Source organism: Loxodonta africana, chromosome 2, assembly GCF_030014295.1.
Source record: "Loxodonta africana isolate mLoxAfr1 chromosome 2, mLoxAfr1.hap2, whole genome shotgun sequence".
NCBI lineage: Eukaryota > Metazoa > Chordata > Mammalia > Proboscidea > Elephantidae > Loxodonta > Loxodonta africana.
In genome coordinates this window covers 32,770,377-32,793,559 of record NC_087343.1, presented here as the reverse complement: position 1 = coordinate 32,793,559, position 23,183 = coordinate 32,770,377, and positions in this window count along the sequence as shown.

Genomic DNA, 23,183 nt, shown 5'->3' with positions numbered 1-23,183 from the left:
TGTTCAGCATACAGATTGAATAGGTATGGTGAAAGAATACAACCCTGACACACACCTTTCCTGACTTTAAACCAATCAGTATCCCCTTGTTCTGTCTGAACAACTGCCTCTTGATCTATGTAAAGGTTCCTCATGAGCACAATTAAGGGTTCTGTAATTCCCATTCTTTGCAGTGTTATCCATAGTTTGCAAAGGCATTTGACTGTTTGGATCATAACCAACTATGGATAAACTCCTTCAAATGCACCTTTAAAATGAATCAGAAACAGAACAAATGACTGGTCTCCGCTAAGGTAGACAGGGTGGTCAAGGGAAATCTGTGGCCGCATGATAATAAATGGAAGGTCTGGATAGAGTCTTCCAAAACCATGACCAAGAACAAAAGAAACTGCCTGACAACTAAACAAAAATACTTATTCAAGAAAAAAGAGGAAAACAGTATGGAAGAGACAGAAGATAGCTGAATTTTAGAGATAAACCAATTCAAGTTTGCACATGAAATTTTCCCAGAGAGACTTAATGGGAGTAGAAAATTCAATGAACAGGAAATAAAACTTGAAAAAGAAAAGTATAAAAAGTCTGTGAATAATAAAACAAACCTCACAGAGAACTAATAAACGAATTAGACATGGCAAGGAAGAGAATAGGTACAGCCAAAAATGAAATCACTGACAAAAAAGAAAAGAATTTGCAAAATGATATAATTAAAAAAAACTTAGAAAGAGGATAATAGATAATGAGGACTGAAACGAATCATCCATTTTAAGCACAATTGATTTTTTCAGACACCTTAACAGTGAGAAGAAAAAGTTTTTAAAATAACATTTTTTTTCCTGAAAGGAAATTCATAAAAGAAGGAAGAACTGAATTTGAAGCCTGTTAAAGCACAAGGGGAAAGTGATACAGAATAATTGACACTGTGACACATCCATTTTAAGTAGCAGAGCTTCAAGCATAAAGAAAAATTTAAGCAACCAGGCAGAAAGAAGTGAGCCTTCATGGTTGGGGGGTGGGGTGGGGAATGGAATTCAAACCGGGCTCAGATCGCTTTTGAGAGGCAATCAGTGTTCATAGATACAGGAGCTATCCGCAAATTTCTCGGGTAAATCAAATATGACCCTGTGTGACACGTAATGAAGGAATGGTTTAACTATACAAAAGAGCAGGAAGGCATTGTCAATCCTGAAAAGGTAAGAAAATACAACAGCTATCAGTCTTTATCAAAGACAAAAACAGCCCAACAAAAAGATTTGCAGAGAAGTAAGCAAAGGACTAATGCACTATTTCATGACAGAGATCAGTGTGGCCAAATCTGTAAAGATCAAAGATGAAGTATTGAATGAAAATTTTATAACCAGTTTTTCTTTTAAAAAAAAAAAAAAACTGAATGAAGGCAATACTCCGGCACTAGCAAACCTACAGAAACTCCGACACCTTCAAACTGCTTTCACAAATATTGCAAACAACAAGAAAAAAAAAAAAAAACTAGACAATTAAATTTAACTAAGAGATGAATGCTACAAAGTCAGTCGTGACTGGGAAAGCTTTAGCAAAGGGACTAGTGCCAGTGCTGAATGACTGTGAGGGACCAATCAGATGGGGCACCATGAAAATCAAGAAATGTGAAGACTTTGAATTCCTATTGACATAGCAGTGGAAACTATCAGAGACATTGTGGCATGTTTACACTTATTATAAATGTTGGATTTTTTTATGTTTTTAAATCATGTATGGAGGATGAAGCAATATAGACCTCAGTCAATCTCTATCCGGCCTTATGTGATGAAGAGACATTAATCCATTAAAAAATACAATTTAAACTACTGTGGAATTGAAGGCTATAGCAGAAAAAATGTAAGTAATAGAAATGATAAAAGTTGGGAGATAATGGCTCGAGCTGTGGGAGGAAGTTAAGGGAGCTAATTTTCTAATCTTTCTAAGAAGGGTGTAAATTGATTCAATTCCAAGTCAAATTATATAACTTTTTATATTAAAAAAGCAATAATGCTCCAAACTCCTTAAAGTTCTTTTTTCCCATAATCTACTTTCTTGAAATTTAGAGAGATATAAGAAAAAGAAACTCTTGTCATGAATAAACTTGCGTCTGAAATTCGACATGTCTGTCAGTATTATTTCAGCCCCTTTTTTACTACTTCAAATTCAACAAAAATTATGATTTGTTAAAGTAGCATGGATCTTATACCTACTTCCTCAGAAAGCACGACTAAGATAAAGGCATACATGAATGCTTTATTGAGGAGGTGATCTCAGGGATTAATAGTGAAGAATAGTACCAGGGAAACAGAACCGGAAGGAGGGCCAAAGCAAAGGAGTCTTATTCGTTTGGCCACCACCAACATGGGCTTTCGTTGCTTGGCTCCAAGGACCTGAGAAGTGATGTGAAGTGTGTCTCAGGACCAGGAGAACAAAGAATAAATCTTTGACCCATAAGCTCCCATTACGCATTTTTCAAAGATTTCCTTCCCCTTGCAGAGGTACCCCTTTTCTTTGTGGTTGTGTATGCAAGGCAGAATTAACTCAACGGCAGCAGGTTATGCAAGGCAACAGATTACATTTATGATAATAATCTCCACTGGATTTTCTGCTTTCCTGAGAGACTTTCAGTGTTAAAAATGGGAAAGTCCTGGGCAAACTGGAACTAGTTGGTTACCTTAGGTATATCATATTCCATACCTTAGTGTAAACAGAGAAGCCACATTATAGAGGAAAGAGAGATATGATAAAGGCTAGGGTGAGATTCTATTAGAACAGGTCTCCTGAGTGGTGGCTGGAATAAAAGAGAGTCAAACAGAAAGCATCTGAAGTGGTGTATAGATAAGGTCTGAAATAATTCACCACTTGTACCACTGAGATCTACTTAACAGTCCAATATTTCTAGCTCTTGTGTTACAAAATGGATCCTCCGTTTTGGGGAGAAAATTATGCAATCAATTATTTCTTGAGAGTGAGAAGGCACAAGTGCATTTGTCAGAGACTTGAATCAAAAAGAGTTAGAGAAAAAGCAACAGCCAGCACTGATGAAGGTGACTGAGCAATCTAGAGCAATTTATAGATGCAATTTGCTGGTGACTTCCACAATACTTAGGGCCCAATCCTGGATGTAACATTTTCATCATACAGGAAACTGTGTTGTGCCCACTTGACTTCAAGGCTCAATGAGTTTGTTAATACCCAGTTCATGATGGTCACCTATTGTCACATGATCCCTTGATGTCCTTAATGTCCTAGAGTAAAACTCAATTAGAACCCAATGGCATGTGAGGAGTTGTTATTGAAACTAAGAGCAGCTTACTGCCAAGGAAGCTAGAACCTTTGTCCCCAACCATAAGATTCTTCCTGCAGAGTTTCTAATTGAGGTTCAGGAAGTTTTCTTATTGAATTCTCATTCCTCCTGGGTCCTCCAACGTTACTGGAAATGCTGGGCTATATGACTCAATGGCAGTACAGCTATCAGTGCAGCCTAGACCTGATGCAGAGCTCATTCTTGAGCTAGTCATTTGTGATTCACCCAATAAATAAAACAGGTCAGAGAACTACCACAGGTGAGATAGGACTCTAGCAACTAAAAAAAAAAAGCCACTAGACCCTCCCTAATGTAGCACATGTTCCATAGTCCAGAGGATCTATAGGAAGGTTCTGATGAACGTGACATGCATTCTAATTGATTTTCCATCTCTAAAGATTTCCCTATTCTGGACATTTCATGTAAATAATTTCATAACATGTGTTCTTTTTTGACTAGCTTCTTTTTTGACAGTTAACGTACTATTTTTCCAAGGTTCATCCGTGTTATGGCATGTATCAGTAATTCATTCATTTTTTATGGCCAAATAATATCCCATTCTTTGGATATACTACATTTATTTATCCATCCACCAATTGATGAAAATATGTTTGTTTGTTTTTACTTTTTGCTATTATTGATAATGTTGCTATAAATATTGAGGTACAAGTTTTTATGTGCACATACATTTCATTAATCTTGAGTATATACTTTGGGGTGGAATTGCTGGGTCACATGATGTCTTAGTTATCTAGTGCTGCTATAACAGAAACACCGTGAGTGGATGCTTTAACAAAAAGAAATTTATTCTCTCATGGTCTAGAAACTACAAGTCTGAATTCAGGGTGCCAGCTCCAGGGGAATGCTTTCTCTCTCTGTTGGTTCTGGGCAAGGGTCCTTTTTTATCAATTTTACTCTGATCTAGGAGCTTCTCAGTGTAGGGACCCCGGGTCCAAAGGGCATGCTCTTCTCCCACTGATTCTTTCTTGGTGGCCTGTGGTTCCTCTCCTGTCTATTTGATTCTGTCTTTTATATCTCAAAAGAGATTGACTCAAGATAAAACTTAATCCTGAAGATTGAGTCCTGCCTTATTAACATCAAAGAGGTTAGAATTTACAAAACATCAGAAAATTACATCAGATCACATAATGGTGGACAACCACACAATACTGGGAATCATGGCCTAGTCAAGTTGACTCACAGTTATGGGGGACACAATCCAATCTATAGCACATGGTAACTCTTAGGTCTGAGGAGGGTAGGTTGATAACAGGGGTGATAGCTAATGGTATGGGATTTGACTGTGGTGATGATTATGCACATCTGTGAATGTACTAAAAATCATGGAGTTGTACACTTTAAATGAATGAATTTTATGGTATGTGAATTTTATCTCATTAAAACCGTTAAAAACACATAAAAGCAAAAAATAAAAAAAATCTAGTTCTTGATTTTGTAGGCTATAATCTCTGTATTGTACTCTATTTTGAAGTATAGGGAAAAAATAATTCTGGAATATCTTTCAGTGTCAGAAAACATGGAGATACTTAAGGAATGATGAGGATATATCGAAATTACACAGAGACCAACCTGAATGAGTTCCCACTGCAAATATTGGCAGAATTTGAGTATCATAGAAGATAATAATAGTAATGGGTTATCACACATTGAATAAAATAGGAATCCATCACCCATACAGGTATCAATAGTTGAATGACTATATTAAATAATTGGTGAAGAATAGGATATTTAGAAAATTTTGTAAAGCTTCCCACAAAATATTCACTATTTAAAAAAAATATTTTATTGTGTTTTAAGTAAAAGTTTACACAGCAAATTAGGTTCCCATTTAAATATTTTTATACAAATTGTTTGATGACATTGGTTACAATTTTCACAACGTGTCAGCATTTAATTATTTCCATGTTGTTTGTTCTGTTTCCATTCATCTAGCATCCCTTCTGCTCCTTGCCTTCTCATCTCTACTTTTGGGTAGATGTTGACCTTTTGGTCTCATATAGTTGATTGTTTATGGGAGCACAAGTCTCATAGAGGCTGTAAACAAATCTATTATTTGGCCGAGATGTGACCTCCAGAGCTGGCTTCAGTCCTAAGTTCAAAAGGTATCTTAGCACTATAGTCTTGGAGTTTCTCCTAGCCTCTATCAGTCCAGTAGGTCTGGCCTTTTTTAAGAATTTTAATTTTGTTGTACATTTTTCTCCGATTCTACCAGGGACCTTCTATTATGCCCCTGGGCAGAATGGTAGGTAATAGTAGCTGGGCACCATCTAGTTCTGATTTCAGGTTAGAAGAGCTATGGTTTGTGTGGGTTATTCATCCTGTCAACCGGTTTCTTTTTTGATGTTTTTGTTTCCTTTATTCTCTTTCTCTCCAGATGAGTAGTGACAAATAGTTGTTATATTCACTAATTTTGAAGCAGTAAGGAGTAACTTTATAGCCAATAACCTTGTCAGATATCATTTTAATCAAATGGTCAAAAAGAACATCACTATTTACAGGATAAGTTAATTATACAACACCTAATACCACCACAAATCTGTCAGACAAGAAAGAAAGAAAAGACCAAAGTGGATGCCAGAATATACTCTGAAACTTGCTCTTGAATGTAGAGTAGTTAAAGAGAATGGAGAAAAAGGCAGAGTAAAAGAGTTGAAGAGAAGATTTCAAAGGGCAGCTCTAGAAGATGAAGTCAAATATTATAGTGAAATGTGCAAAGACCCAGAATTTGAAAACCAAAAGAGAACACACTTGGAATTTCTCAAGCTGAAAGAACTGAAGAAAAAATTCAAGCCTCAAGGTGCAATTTCGAAGGATTCCACAGGCAAAATATTGAAGGATGCAGGAAACATCAAAAGAGGATGGAAGTAATACACAGTCACACTACCAAAAAGATTGGTCAACTTTCAACCATTTCTGGAGGTAGCAGATGATCAAGATCTGATGGTACTGAAGGAAGGAGTCCAAGCTGCACTGAAAGCACAGGCAAAAAAAAAAAAAAAAAAAAAAGTCTCCAGGAATTGATAGAGTACCAACTGAGATTCAACAAATGGGTGCAGTGCTAGAGGTGTTCACTTGTCTGTGCCAAGAACTTTGGAAGACAGCTACCTGGCCACCCTGACTGGAAGAGATCTATATCTGTGCCCATTTCAAAGAAAAGTGATCCAACAGAATGCACAAAATTATCTAACAATAGCATCAATATCACATTTAAGTAAAATCTTGCTGAAGATCATTTAAATATGATTGCAACAGTACATCGACATGGAACTGCCAGAAACTAAAACAAGATTTAGAAGAGGAAGTACAAGGAAGGATATCATTTCTGGTTCCAGATGAGTCTTGGCTGAAAGCAGAGAATATCAGAAAGATGTTTACCTGTGGTTTATTGACTATGCAAAAGCATTCGACTGTGTAGAACATAACAAATTATGGATAGCATTGCAAAGAATGGGAATTCCAGAATACTTAATTGTGGTCATGAGGAACTTGTACATAGGCTGATAGGCAGTAAAGTTCGAACAGAACAAGGGGATGCTGCGAGGTTTAAAAGCAGGAAAGGTGTGTGTCGGGGCTGCATGCTATTCAGTCTGTATGTTGAGCAAGTATTCTAAGAAGATGGACTATATGAAGAAGAATGTGGCATCAGAATTAGTGGAACTCTCATTAAAAACCTGCAATATGCATAAGACACAACCTCGATTGCTGAAAGTGAAGAGGACTTGAAGCACTTATTGATGAAGAACAAAGGCTACAATCTTCAGTATGAATTACACTTCAACATAAAGAAAATGGAAATCATCACAGTTGGATGAATAAACAACATCACAACAAATGGAGAAAAGATTGCAGTTGTCAAGGATTTCATATTACTTGGATCCACAGTCAACATCCATGGAAGCAGCAGTCAAGAAGTTGAAGGACTTAATGCATTGGGTAATTCTTCTGCAAAAGACCTCTTTTCAAAAAGCAAAGATGTCACTTTCAATCACCTCAGATGAATGTGAAAGCTGGACAATGAATAGGGAAGATCAAAGAAGAATTGATGCCTTTGAATTATGATTTTTGTGAAGGATACTGAATATATCATGGACTGCTAGAAGAACAAACAAGTCTGTCTTGGAAGAAGAACATTCAGAATGCTTCTTGAAAGTTAGGATGCTGAGAGTTCCTCTCATATGCTTTGGACATTTTATCAGGCGTGACCAATCCCTGGAGAAAGATATCATGCTGGGTAAGGTAGAGGGTCAGCAAAAAAGAGGAAGACCCTCAGTGAGACAATGGACATAGTGGCTGCAACAATGGGCTCAAGCATAACAGTAATTGTGATGATGGCACAGGACCTGGCAGTGTTTCATTCCATTGTACATAAAGTCGCTATGAGTAGAATCAACTTGATGCACCTAACAACAACAACAACCACCTAACAAGATACAATAATGAGAATAAAGCACCATTTCTGTGGAATTCCTATTAAAGACTGTGCTAGTTTTCTAGGGCTGCTGTAACAAAGTACCAAACAACAAAAATTCATTGTTCTGGAGGCTAGGAATCCAAAACTGGTTGTGTCGATTCATTTGGTGTGTCCTGAGGAAGGATCTGTTTCATGCCTCGGTCCTAGTTTCTGGTGACATCCAGTGGTCCTTGGCATACCTTGGTTTAGGTGTCTGCCTCCAGCAATATAGGCCTCCGTTGTCACATGCCCACATTCCCTGCATCTCTCTTCCTCTCCTTTTGATAGAATACAATTCAATCCATAACAAAAATGCATAAACTTAATCTAGTCATAAGGAAACAACAGATAAACTCAAACCAAAGGATATTCTATAACATAAATGGTGTGAAATCCTTCAAAGTCTCAAAGTCCTAAAAAACAAAGAAAGACACAAGTTGTTCCAGATTGAGTTACACAAAAGAGAAATGACAGCTAAATTCAACACCTGTTTCTGATTTCAATCATTTTGCTACCAGGGACATTTTAGGACAATCGCAAAAACTTGATTGGCATCTGAGGGTGGATTGTAATTATGCATTCATTTTAACTTCCTGAATTTTGATGACAGTATTGAGATTATTTGAGACAATGTCCTTGTTTGGAGGAAATACGTACAAAATATTTAGAGATGATAGGGCATCAGATGGGCACCTTAATCTCAAATGGTTCCAGAGAAATGGCTTTTCTTTGATATACCTCAACTTTCCCATAAATTGACATATCGGTCAGGGTTCCACCAGAGAAACAAAACTGTGTGTGTACATGTATGTGTGTGTGTGTGTATGTGTGTATTTGTATGTGTAACCCACCCCACTGCTGTCGAGTCGATTCCAACTCATAGCGACCCTATACACACATATGTATGTGTATACACATTAAAAAAATTATTTCTAGGAATTGGCTTACTCAACGATGAGGGCAGGCTAATCCAGTGGCAGGCCATCAGAAAGGACAGTCTGAAAACTCTCAGACAGGAGTAGAAACTGTAGTCCACAGGCAGAATTTCTTCTTCTTCAGGTAAACTTCATTTCTGCTCTTAAGATCTTTCAGCTGATTGGATCAGGCCCATTCAGAATACTGAGGATAATCTTTTCTTAAAGCCAACCAACTATGAACACTAAGCACTTCTACAAAATAACTGTAGAGAAGCACCTAGATTAGGTTTTATTGAATAAAGAGGGAGTATAGTTTAGTTGAGGCATAAAAGTATCACCTATTGCTGTTAAGTCAATTCCAACTCATAGTGACCCTAACAGACAGACTAAAACTACCCCATAGGGTTTCCAAGGAGAGCCTGGTAGATTGAAACTGCTAACCTTTTGGTTAGAAGCTGTAGCTCTTAATCACTATGCAATCAGGGTTTCCAAAAACTATCAGTCAGTGATAATTAAAAAAAAAAAACAGTGAAACACTTAAAAAAAAAAAAAAGTAACTGTTGATATTAAGTGGGTTATCAGAACTGATGCATGTGGCCTTTTATCTGCTCTATCTCGAGCCCTGGTTTTCTTCTACTCTAAATGCGAGAGCTCAGTTGTGCAGCAGTACATAAGGACAGGGTGTTTTGAGAAGTTCTGCACACAAAATTCATTTATATGCATACAGTACACAAACAGGCACGCACCCATCAGCCTTTGTATATGCATTTTAAACAGAAAAAAATGGAATAAGAAGGTGCATAGTTCCTGTGTTGAGGGGTTCTTTAGTTTGAAAATTAGACTCCAGGTAATCCCTATGAATTTAACATGAAAAAATTAGATTATATGCCATTAAAGATGCAATACCTTCAACAATAATAAAGCTACTACTAATATCAAGTATCATGTGCAGTAAATTTGCAAATGATATTTCAATAGTCCAAACATTTCTTTGGTGTGTCCTTATATGTATATGTATTTACCATACATTTATGATTTATCATTTTGCTTTTGAGACTGGACACAGGATATGAGCTTTATAACAAAAAAAGTGTATTAGATAAGGAAGCAATGCTATTTCTCATGAGAGATAATTAGGAACAGGTCTCAGACATGGCTAGAAGTGGAGATACACAATTACTCTTAAAAAATAGTGGAGTAGAGGCATTTCACTTCAACTGACATTTTACAACCCATGGCAAATGCCCAAAAGAATAAGAGATGAACATTTGAGCTTCAAAATAACAGAGAAATAGACACAATTTCAAAACATAAACCATATACTAGCCAAAAATATGAAATAACCAAAAACAAGACTGCACAATGTTTATTTATACAAATTTCACAATCTTCAAGATTTATATATATTTCCATAAAATTAAATGTTTCATCCTGAGAAATATCTCCAAATTAGAGGTAAGGTATCAAGAGTTATAAGAAGCTGTGGGTAATGTGGAATCTATTCCTGTGGAGAACCATATGTTCCAACAGAAAATCATGGAGCTAGAAAATAAAAACAAGCTAAAATCCATTTCTGTTTTCTCTAATGTAGCCAGTAACAGAGGGATTTTGCTCTCATGAAAGGTGGATAAATTAGGGCAAAAGAAGCAGCATAGAGATTGCAAATCTATGACCTTAGGAGTTTAAGGGTGTGCTGGATGCTGTCTATAAGTTCTCAATACCACACTTCTTTCTGTACTTCCTTGTATTCCTCAATTGGAAACCTGAAAATCACATTTTTTAAGACACATTTGTTAGCTGGTAATCTTGGGCTCTGCCACTGGTAGAGATTTGGGAAAGAAGAAAAAAGGAAACAAACATCTTTTTCTGCTTCTCTCATCCTCTTTCACACCTCTGCTTGTGACAGTGGAAGTAGTAGTGTTGTTAGCTGCTGTGAAATCAGAGGTGGACTCATGGTGACCCCATGCACAATAAGAAGAAACACTACTTGGTTCTGGGCCATCCCCATGCCCTGGTGTGGATCAGGTCATTGTGACTTATAGTGTTTTCACTGGCTGATTTTCAAAAGTAGATCACCAAGTATCTCTTCCTAGTAGAAGTAGTAGACTGAAACAAATAAAAATAAAACAAGTGTCTTGCCTAGGGGATTTTTGGCTTGTTGATGTGGAGGAACTGCTACCCTAAGAAAGCAGTTTGGGGGTGAGGGGCTAGAATAAGATAGAACAAGTCTGTAACTATAAAAAACTCATTGAGTTGTACATTTAAAATTGATGGATTTTGTAGTATGTAACCTAGACCTCAATGACACTGTTAAACAAAACAAAACAAAATGGGAGGAAGGAAGCAAATTCAAGGAGAAATGGATGGATGTTAGTATCGCTGAGAGTAGCTCAGCAGCAGTAAGAGAGTGAGCTTCTGGTTTCTGGTTTGTAGCAAGACACATTTCCACAGCAGCAGAGACAGGGACAGTTCTGGCACCTCACGCCTTCAGCAACTCACAGGCAAAAATGATCACTGCCTGAGAGCAATGATAGCTTCTTAACCTCTAGAGAACAACCCTTTTCTTCCCTTCGCATCTTTAGCCAGTAACCAATTTTTAGCTATACATTTCTCCACCCTTAAATATCAAGAGTGGTTTCCTTTTTACAGAATAGCCAGTTACTGAATCAAGTAAGGGACTTTGTAATGAATCACATTAACCAAAAGTAGGTTGAAAACCAAAGATTTCCATCAATAAAATAATTTGTTGAGAAACAACTTTGAATCCAAGTCCCGGATAATCTCAGTTACCCAATTTACAATTGCCAAAATCTCTGGCAGGTAGTAAAAACTATTAAAAGATGGATCATTATTTTTTAAAAATGGTATGGCTTCTATGCATAAGGTTTTTTTTTTAATTAGTAAAATGAAATTTCTGATGGAAGGATAGTCACAGAAAATCAAAGGAAGTTGAAAAAAAAAAGGTACTCCATATTCTCATAGAATTTGAAGCAATGTTATATTTAAAAAATAAGTCAATTTCCAATGAAGAAACCCTAAGAATCATGTGGGACTCTATCAAGAAGAATAACTTGCATGTGATTGGAGTTCCAGAACAGGGAGGGATAACAGAAAATACAGAGAGAATAGTTGAAGATCTGTTGGCAGAAAACTTCCCTGATATCATGAAAGACAAAAGGATATCTATCCAAGATGCTCATTGAACCCCATTTAAGATTGATCCAAAAAGAAAATCACCAAGACATATTATCATCAAACTTGCCAAAACCAAAGATAAAGAGAAAATTTTAAAAGCAGCCAGGGATAAAAGAAAGGTCTCCTGCAAAGGAGAATCAATAAGAATAAATTCAGACTACTCAGCAGAAATCATGCAGTCAAGAAGGCAATGGGATGACATATATAGAGCACTGAAGGAGAAAAACTGCCAGCCAAGGATCATATACCCAGCAAAATTCTCTCTCAAATATGAAGGCAAAATTAAGACATTTACAGATAAACACAAGCTTAGAGAATTTGCAAAAACCAAACCAAAGCTACAAGAAATACTAAAGAAAATTGGTCAGAAAATCAATAATATCAGATACCAGCACAACACAAGGTCACAGAACAGGACATCCAGATATCAACTCAAATTGGGAAATCACAAAAACAAATTAAGTTTAATTTTAAAAAGAAAAAAAAATGCTCAAAACAGGGAATCATTGAAGTCAATATGTAAAAGATCACAATAATCAAAAAGAGGGATTAAATACAGGAGGCATAAAACTGCCATATGGAGAGGAAAACAAGGCAATATAGGACAATACGACTTAGGATTTACGTAGAAAAATAGGGGTAGATATTAAGGTAACCACAAAGAGGTCTAACAATTCCATAACTCAAAATAAGAACCAAGAAAAACATAACGACTCAGCAAACATAAATTCAACTACTATGAAAATGAGGAACACACAATTTACAAAGAAAAACGTCTCAGCACAAAAAAGTAAGTGGAAAAATGAAATTGTCAACAACACACACACAAAGGCATCAAAATGACAGCACTAAAGACATACTTATCTATAATTACACTGAATGTGAATGGACTAAATGCACCAATAAAGAGACAGAGAGTCTCAGACTGGATAAAGAAACACGATCTATCTATATGCTGCCTACAAGAGACACACCTTAGACTTAGAGACACAAACAAACTAAAACTCAAAGGATGGAAAAAATATATATCAAGCAAACAACAAGCAAAAAAGAGCAGGAGTAGCAATATTAATTTCTGACAAAATAGACAAGTATTGTATAAGAGCACTGTTATAAGATCTTGAGAAATACTATAAACTGAGAAAAACACATTCTTTTGTGGTTACGAGGAGGGGAGGGAGGGAGGGTGGGAAAGGGTTATTTACTGATTAGATAGTAGATAAGAACTACTTTAGGTGAAGGGAAGGGCAATACTCAATACACGGAAGGTCAGCTCAACTGGACTGGACCAAAAGCAAAGAAGTTTCCGGGATAAACTGAATGCTTCGAAGGTCAGCGGAGCAAGGGAGGGGGTTTGGGGATTATGGCTTAAGGGGACTTCTAAGTCAATTGGCAAAATAATTCTATTATGAAAACATTCTGCATCCCACTTTGAAGTGTGGCATCAGGGGTCTTGAATGCTAACAAGAGGCCATCTAAGATGCATCAGTTGGTCTCAACCCACCTGGATCAAAGGAGAATGAAGAACACCAAGGTCACACGATAACTATGAGCCCAAGAGACAGAAAGGGGCACATGAAACAGAAACTTACATCATCCTGAGACCAGAAGAACTAGATGGTGCCTAGCCACAACCAAGGACTGCCCTGACAGGGAGCACAACAGAGAACCCCTGAGGGAGCAGGAGAACAGCAGGATGCAGACCCCAAATTCTCATAAAAAGATCAGACTTAATGGCCTGACTGAGACTAGAAGAATCTCGGCGGTCATGGTCCCCAAACCTTCTGATGGCCCAGGACAGGAATCGTTCCTGAAGACAGCTCATCAGACACGGAAGGAACTGGACAATGGGTTGGAGAGAGATGCTGATGAAGAATGAGCTACTTGTATCAGGTGGACACTTAAGACTGTGTTGGCATCTTCTGTCTGGAGGGGAGATGGGAGGGAAGAGAGGGTTAGAAACTGGCAAAACGGTCACGAAAGGAGAGACTGGAATGAGTGAATGGGCTGACTCATTAGGGGGAGAGTAAGTGGGAGTATGTAGTAAGGTGTATATAAGCTTATACGTGACAGACTGCCTTGATTTGTAAACTTTCACTTAAAGCACAATAAAAATTATTTTTAAAAAATAAGCTAATTTTCAATAATAAGGAGCAAGTGTTCAAAGAAGACTTCATATGAAGTTTAAGGAATGTGGAAATAAACTGGAAAATGTGACAAAATGATGAAAAAATAAAAATCAAGAGCAGAGAATAAATGGCTGATTTAAGTGAAATGGTTAGATGTTCACATATAATTACATAAAAGAGAGAAGGAAGGAAGAAAAAACAGGAGCAGGACTACGTTCTTAGAAAGAAAGAGATCTAAAAAAGATATATCTAACGTACTTAACCGGTATTTTTAAAAATAATTGAGTCAATGAAATATTTAAAATACCGAAGTAGTCACAAGCATAAAGTTTTTAAAAACTTTTCTGGAATAAAGATAAATTGAATCTACAGACCAAAGGGACTCAAAGAGTTCCAAAAAAAATAATGATGCCTAACATTCATACCTATCATTCCAAATCAAAGCACATCCTGTTAAAGATGTTGAAATTCAAGTACAAAGAATAAATTTCCAGAGCAAGCGGGGGGGAAAAAAAATGCTTCCTACTAGCTTGAAATATCAATTTGGATTTGACTTATTCACACTAATATTCAATGCGAGAACACAGTTTGATCAGCGTCTAAGAGACACTGAGAGAAGGAAAATGTGAAGCAAGAATTTCATAATCAGCCAACTTGTTCTTTGATTATAAAGAAAATTTTGAGTGTAAAAGTAAAGCATGCACAAAGCTCTGCCATTTATGAATAACAAGGTTTGAATCTCCTGGGGGAAAAGAGAAGACAGTGATAAAGCATAAAGGAGAAAATGGACCTAAAATCAACTGATTAAATAATGTGGGCTATGCAATGTCATAGGGATTGAAAAGGTAGATACACTTCCCTTCCATCCCTACCCCAGCCCAAATGTGGCAAGGTTATCTTTACTTAATGAAAGACACAGAAAAGTAGACGAGGTGGCCACGAAGATTAGGAACAAAAGCAGCACAGTCAGCTTACTTTCCTTTCCAGAGTCCCTAACTTTGACTCCCAAAGTAAGGAAGAGCTTTGTCCAATAAGTGAAACTGAACTCTTTCTATGACATTAGCCTTTGCAGATTCAGCTCATACAACAACATTCAAAAAAAAACTTTAAACCAGAAAATATGTTCTTCGTGTGAAGTATTTACAGACAACTTGGACTCTGGTATTCCATTCAAACCTACCAAAATCTAGTTGACATTCATTCCAAGGACAGGCTGCTGGAAATCCTATTTATCAACAGCCCACAAATGAATACATAGATGTACATGTCTATGTATATGATTAGTTTTGACATTGTGCTTAACAGATTCATTTTGTTGCAATACATATTTTTTTTATATTATTTTGTTTGATTTTCCCAATGCTATTAGCAGTTGATGTCATGATTCTGATTTTTCAGACCCAGACACTTAGATTTTATGAAGTTAAAGAAATGTGTTCAAAGCTAAGCAAAAATTCAGTTACATAGGTGATATTGGAGCCCTGGTGGCACAGTGGTTAAGAGCTCAGCTGCTAACCAAAAGATTGGTAGTTCGAATCCATCACCGACTCATTGGAAACCATATGGGGCAGTTCTACTGTGACCTATAGGGTCGCTGTGAGCTGGAATTGGCAGCAAAGCATTTGATTTGTTTGGCTTAGATGATAATAAAACCAAGAATCTCTGTATTTTTTCCACCACCATTCACTGTAGTTGCCAAATGTACCTACTGGCAATTAAATATGATAAATGATAATAATATTCCTATAGAATAATCTCTAAGTGTTCAGATTAAACATATTGCTTGTTTAGACCCTGATGCCCACACCTTAATGCCAACAGTTAGAGATTTTGTTTATCAGAATCACATATTCTGAAATAATATGCTGGGACAAATGAAAACACTCGAGGAAACTAAAAAATATGTATTTACGAGCTTGTTAGTAACTAATTTTTATCCAAGCATCAATTTAATTTAACATATTACATCCAAGAAAAATTATTGCCAGAGAAAATAAATTGTCCTTCTTTCAATTTATACTTTATATTGGTGATAATTTAGTTTCATTGTCATTTTATTATTCATCTTGATGAATAGGGTTCACATTTTTCCCCTGCTGCCATAAATAAGATTTCCTTAAGCTGAGTAAATAATTATTTACAAACCATAAAATATCAGATCATTAAAACTACGTATTTTTCTGAGAAGATGGGTTGCTTCATAATATTCAGCTTTTTTTAGCTCTATTAAAGCAGGATATGCTGTAATGAAGAAAAGCAAAAACATAAAGAAATTATATATGCATTAGAGGAAATCAAACCAGTTGCCATCGAGTTGATTCCAACTCATATCGACCCTATAGGACAGAACAGAACTGCCCCATATGTTTCCAAGGAGCAGCTGGTGGATTCCAACTGCCAGCCTTTGGTTAGCAGCCATGCTTTTAAACCCTTAGCCACCAGGGCTCCATATATGCATTATATTTATTCAGTTAATGAATTAGTATTTTGTGGGGAATTTAGGATATTTCTTTCCTTTTTAATAAGATATTAAATACTAGTTTTTAATAAAATATGAAAAATAGTATCTTCAACGATTTTTAATTTGAAAGAGCATAAAAAAAATAATGGTAAATTCACTGTCTAGCAAAAGAAATAGAATGTATACTTCTGCATAATCCTTCCCCCATCCCATTCTCACAGGATAACTACTTTCTTATTTGTTTTTCTTTATAATTATGTTGCATAAAAAGCTATTCAAACTCACGCAGCGGTGCCTCAGAAGGCAGGCCTGGTGATCTCTTTCAGAAAGGAGATACGGCCTTGGAAACCCTACGGAGCAGTTCTGCTTCACGTGCATGGGCTCACCATGAATGGGAATGGGCTGGATGGCAACAACTACAATAACAAAAAGTTGTTTTAGATGGCTTATTTAGTAATTTATAAAAATGACTTTATCCTCTGAATTATTTTGAGAATTTTGTACTCACTATTACATTTCTAAGATTTAAATTTAATGTTAAATATAGAGTTATTTTTACCACTCTAGGGGAATCTTTTTAATCAATATATTAAAAAAAAAAAAAATGTCAAGTTGATTGCAACTCATAGCAACCCCTATAGGAGACAGTAGATCTGCCCCATAGAGTTTCCAAGAAGCAGCTGGTGGATTTGAAATGCCGACCTTCTGGTTATCAGCCAGTGCTTAGCCGTTATGCCACCAGGGCTCTCAACTGACTTATTAAGAACAATTTATCAATATTCTTGCAGATAGACATATAGGTCGTTTCGTAACACCAATAATGATTCTGTAGATGTCCTTGTGTACATCTACAGATGAAAATAAGCATGTGTTCCTTTAAAACCCATTGCCCTTGAGTCCATTTGGAGTTACAGCAACCCCATAGGACAGAGTAGAACTGCCGCATAGGATTTCCAAGGAGTGGCTGATAGATTCCAACGGCCGCCTTTTTGGTTAGCAGCTGAGTTCTTAACCACTGTGTCACCAGGGCTCCCGTGTTCCTTTAAGGTAGATCTAAACCTATACAGGTAAATGCCTACACGTGGGTGGGATTGCAAGGTCTTGTATTTTATAAGCCATAGATAATGCATAAACAGAATAGAAAAATAACAGGGAACTGTTGGGATTTTTTTTTTCTTCTTAATTTTTTTCTCTTGACATTTCCACTATCCTAAGGTTGGCAGTTCGAATCCACCAGGCGTTTCTTGGAAACTCCATGTGGCAGTTCTACTCTGTTGTATAGGGTCACTATGAGTCAGAATTTACTCGACAGAACTGGGTTTGTTTGTTTGTTTGTTTGTTTTTAAGTTTATCAAGAAGCCCTGGTAGTGCAGTGGTTAAGCACTTGGTTGCTAACTGAAAGACCTGAGGTTGGAACCTACCAGCCACTCCATGCGAGCCTTGGAAACCCTACGGGGGCAATTATGCTCTATCCTATAGGGTCACTATGAGTTAACTGGACTCAATGGCAATGGGAAGCTTGATCAATCTTTAAACTTTGATAATTTTACTTAAGATTTTAGATATATATTCATACTATTTGTTGACCATCACGCTATATTCTCTGAATTCTATTATTTATACATGATGACTTAGATGGTTGCCAAAACTATTAATATTTTTCAAAAACAATCACAGTATTTTTTGTAAAGAACATTAAATACCACATCTGCAGCATTATACCAAGAAAAGCAAGCGGAGAGGAATTTCGAGGGAAGGAGTTAATATTTACTGGATGGAGGAAAAGAGTAAAAATGAGGATAGGTTAAAAAGAGATCTACTTCTGAGAAAAAAAAAACTCCTTTCAGCAATAAATCACTATGATGGTAATATATGAACAGATATCAAAGGGATATAAAGTGAAAAGTCATAATTAAACATGCTAATTAACCATGCTAAAAGAAAATTATAATTTTATGTATCAAACATAAAGTAAATTTCTGAGATAATTTTTTCCCTTACTCCAAATTATTAATAACTCCAAATTATTAATAACAGTAAAGCCAAAAATATTCAGAAATTTTACAAGAGAAAATTTTCACATTTTAAACACTGAGATTAATGAGGTTCAATTTTCTTATATTTTCATATTTTTTAGAAACTGTCCATTATTAAGTATGTCACAACAGATGTTTAAAAGTATATTCACTAGTTGTTCTTGTTAGGTACCCTCGAGTCATTTCTGACTCATAGTGACCCCATGTACAACAGAAAATAACCTTGCCCTGTCCTGCCCCATCCTCACAGTAGTTGTTATCTATGAGCCCATTGTTGCAGCCACTTGTGTCAATCTACCTCCTTGAGGGTCTTTCTCTTTACCCTGACCATCTGCTTTACCAAGCCTGATGTCCTTCTCCAGGGATTGGTCGCTCCTGATAACATGTCCAACATACTTGTGACAAGACTTACTATCCAAACTTCTAAGGAGCGTTCTGCCTGTACTTCTTCAAAGACAGATTTGTTCATTCTTCTGACAGTCCTGGTATATTCACCATTCTTGGCCCCTACCATAATGTAAATGCTTCAATTCTTCCTAGGTTTTCCTTATTAATTCTCCAGCTTTGCCATGCATATGAGGTGATGGAAAATACCATGGATTGGGTCAGACACACATTAGTCCTCAAAGTGACATTTTTGCATTTCAGCACTTTAAAGACATCTTTTGCAGCAGATTTGCCCAATGGAATGCATCCTTCGATTTCTTGACTGCTGCTTCCGCAGATATTCATCATGGATCCAAGTAAAATGAAATCCTTCACAACTTCAATTTTTTCTCCATTTATCATGATGTGGCTTATTGGTCCAGTTGTGAGGATTTTTGTTTTCTTTATGCTGAGGTGTAATCCACACCGAAGGCTGTAATCTTTGATTTTCATCAGTAAGTTATTCAAGTCCTTTTCACTTTCAGCAAGCAAGGTTGTGTCGTCTGCATATTCCAAGTTGTTAATGAGTCTTCCTCCAATCCTGATGCCTCGTTTTTCTTCATATAGTCTAGGTTCTCCGATTATTTGCTCAGCACACTGACTGAATAAATCTGGTAAAAGAATAAAACCCTAACACAACACACACTTTTCCTGATTTTAAACTATGCAGTATCCCCTGTTCTATTCGAACTACTACCTCCTGGTCTATGTACAGGTTCCACATGAGCACAATTAAGTGTTCTGTATTCCCATTCTTTGCAATGTTTTCCATAAATCCACACAGTCAAATGCCTTTGCATAGCCAAATCAACACAGGTAAACATCTTATACATAACTATTGCACAATAAGTGAGAGACATGCTCCAGGTAAGAGAAAAATAAAACTGGCACAGGCAAGAAAATGCTTCTGGTATTGTAGGACATATCTTCTAGTAGAGACAAAAAGATTATCAATTTTAGACAGTGACAAGCACCATAATTTTCTAAGATTATGATGTCAAAAGTCAGGTGAGTAATTCAGATATTGAATTTATGAATCTCTAAAGAGATGACATTTGAGGTAAGATGTGAAAAATTGTAAGGAATTAGCCATCCTAAACTTTATAGGCTGAGGTACCAACAACTTCTGCTAATGCCAGATGATACAGTATGGAAATGGCTCCCAGGAATACTGCTGCAGCTCACACTTCAGCCACACCTGGTGATATAATATGAATATTCAGTACACTAGGTATTATCTATCTGGCCCAAAGTATAACAAGTTTTGGAGTCTTTGTTCAACTATATCAATACAAAAATAAAATAGAAAAGTATATGTCTTAATCTGTATTCTCTAGAAGAACAAAATCAGTGAGAGATATAAAACCAAAACCGTTGCTGTCAAGTCGATTTCAACTCATAGTAACCGTATAGGACAAAGTAGAACCGCAGCATAGGGTTTCTGAGTATTGGCTGGTGAATTTGAACTGCGACCTTTTGGTTAGCAACCATAGCTCTTAACCACTCTACCACCAGGGCTCCATATATATAGCGAGAAAGAGAGATAAAGATTGATTTTAAGGAAATGGCTCACACAATTGTGGGTGCTGACAAATCTTATATCCGTAAGTGAGGTGTCAGGCTGGAGACTTCTGCAGGTTTACATTCCAGGAAACATAGGTCAGGCTTCGAGAAAAGCGTAGGGTCAAGTTAGAATGTGCTTTGCCAGAGCATCCATTTACACACTGGAAGAAGGACACATTCCTAAGGAAACTCCCCTTTCAAGTGATTGCCTGATCACCTCAGGTTACATCATGGAAGATGATTACAATGTATGAAATAGCAACCAGTCCAGTATCTTCTAAACCACTGAGAAGCATAGACTACCTAAGCAGATACATAACATGTACCATCATCACAGTATCTATCTAGCTACAGAATCCTATTTAATGTGTAGAATGGATTGAAAAGAGCAAGATGAAAAATAGGGGATAACTTAATACCATTATTTTTATGTGATTGTGATGCTTTTGTCTATGGTATAGGTAGTATTGTTCCAGAGAAGTGCCCATAAAATTTAGGACATGTGTTTGTGGTGGAATTAATACAGAATGTGATAGGATTTACGGGAGCAGTGATTGGAAATAAAGAAGAGGCAAGTCAAAACTATTTTCTTTTGACAAGTGGATTTTTAGTTTTGTCATGTTCTAAAGAGGTAAATATTGATAAAAATTGTATTTCAGGGTAGATATTCGGAGACAAGTTTAGAAATGTTAATTTTTACAGTTTGTAAGTTATCCAAAGGAGAAAGCAACTAAGAAGTAGACTGTATATCAGAAAGGATATATGGACTTGAGATCCACTACTCGAGTTGCCCATAAATTGAGGGTATTTGGAATGATTTAAATGGGCTATGTCTTTATACCATATTTTATGTATCTTAAACTTACTAGTATCTAGTGTAGATCCCAGAAACCCTGCTAGTGTAGCGGTTAAGAGCTAGAGCTGCTAACAAAAATGTTGGCAGTTTGAATCCACTAGGTGTTCCTTGGAAACCATATGAGGCAGTTCTATTCTGTCCTATAGGGTCGCTATGAGTCAGAATCTACTCAACAACAACAGGTTATAGTTTTAGTGTATATCCCAAGAGTAGTAAATTTTCAAAATTTTTTATGTGTTATCTAATATAGAAAAAGGAAAATTATTCTGTTCATACATTTATTTGGTTTTCAGTATACAAATCATTAAGACTTTGGGGCCCTGGTGGAGTAGTGGTTAAGATCTTGACTGCTAACCAAAGGCTGGCAGTTCGAATCCACCAGCCACTCCTTGGAAATCCTATGGGGGCAGCTCTACTCTGTCCTTATAGGGTCACTATGAGTCGGAATCCACTTGATTGCAACAGTTTTTTTTTTTTTTGGGGGGGGTGGAGGGGTTAACCATTAAGAACAGTGTAAGCATATTAGAATTAGATGTATTTTCAATTTTCGTATTTAAAAAATATTCTGGCATTAAACATGTAGTCTGGAACAGAAATAAAATATTGGTGTTTCTCATTAAACACATCACACAGGAATCATACATTTCTTCTCTCTTTCTAAAAAGCACTTTTAAATAAGAGCATGGAACTATATAAAGAAACAGACACCAAGAATTTGGAAATTTTGTGATAGTAGCCCAAGAAAAAAAGTGACAGCCTAATTTCAAGGGTGAAATAGAGAACTTTAGAGTCCATTACCCTGTTGCTATCATAGACAGGCTCCGGGCTCAGAGTCAGCAGGAAAAGAGGGAAGCAAAGAAGGATGATAATAAAATAAATTTTTAAAGGCTACTTAATGAGACGATTGCACTAGTTGTCTAACTAGGGCACTTCTCACTAACCTACCTATGCACAAAGAATGGAGGCATTAGTCATTTTTCCGAAGCCAAACTTTGTTCTTGTTAGTTGCTGTCTAGTCAACTTTGACTCGTGATGACTCCATTCGCATCAGAATGAAATGTTGCCTGGCCCTGTACATCTTCACAGTCATCGATATGCTCTAGTCCATTTTAAGCGCTTTCTAACCTAAAGGTGCTCATCTTCCAGCACTACATTAGCCAATATTCTATTCTAATCCATAGGTTTTTAGTTCCCTAATTTTTGAAAGTATATCACCAGGCCTTTCTTCCTAGTCTTTCTTAGTATTGAAGCTCTACTGAAATCTATCTGCCAAGGGTGACTCTCCTGGTATTTGAAATACTAGTAGTTTCTGGCATCACACTAATATTCAAGCCACCATAGTACAACAAACTGATGGAGGGTGGTGGCCAAACTTTTGAACACTTATTTGCCTCTAAAGAAACACTGCCAATAGAAGTATCAGAGGAGATAAAGATGCTCTATAATGTGCTCTGTCCTATTTGGTAACCATTAGTCATATGTAAGCAGAGAATGCCAGAAAGATGTTTACCTGTGTTTTATTGACTGTACAAAGGCATTTGATTGTGTGGATCATAACAAATTATGGATAACATTGCGAAGAACGGGAATTCCAGAATGCTTAATTGTGCTCATGAAGAACCTGTACATAGATAAAGAGGCAGTCATTCGAACAGAACAATGGGATACTGCATAGTTTAAAATTAGGAAAGGTGTGTGCCAGGGTTGTATACTTTCACCATATTTATTCAATCTGTATGCAGAGAAAATACTCCTAGAAGCAGGACTATATGAAGAAGAATGGGGCATTAGGACTGAGGAAGACTCGTTAACAACTTGCAATATC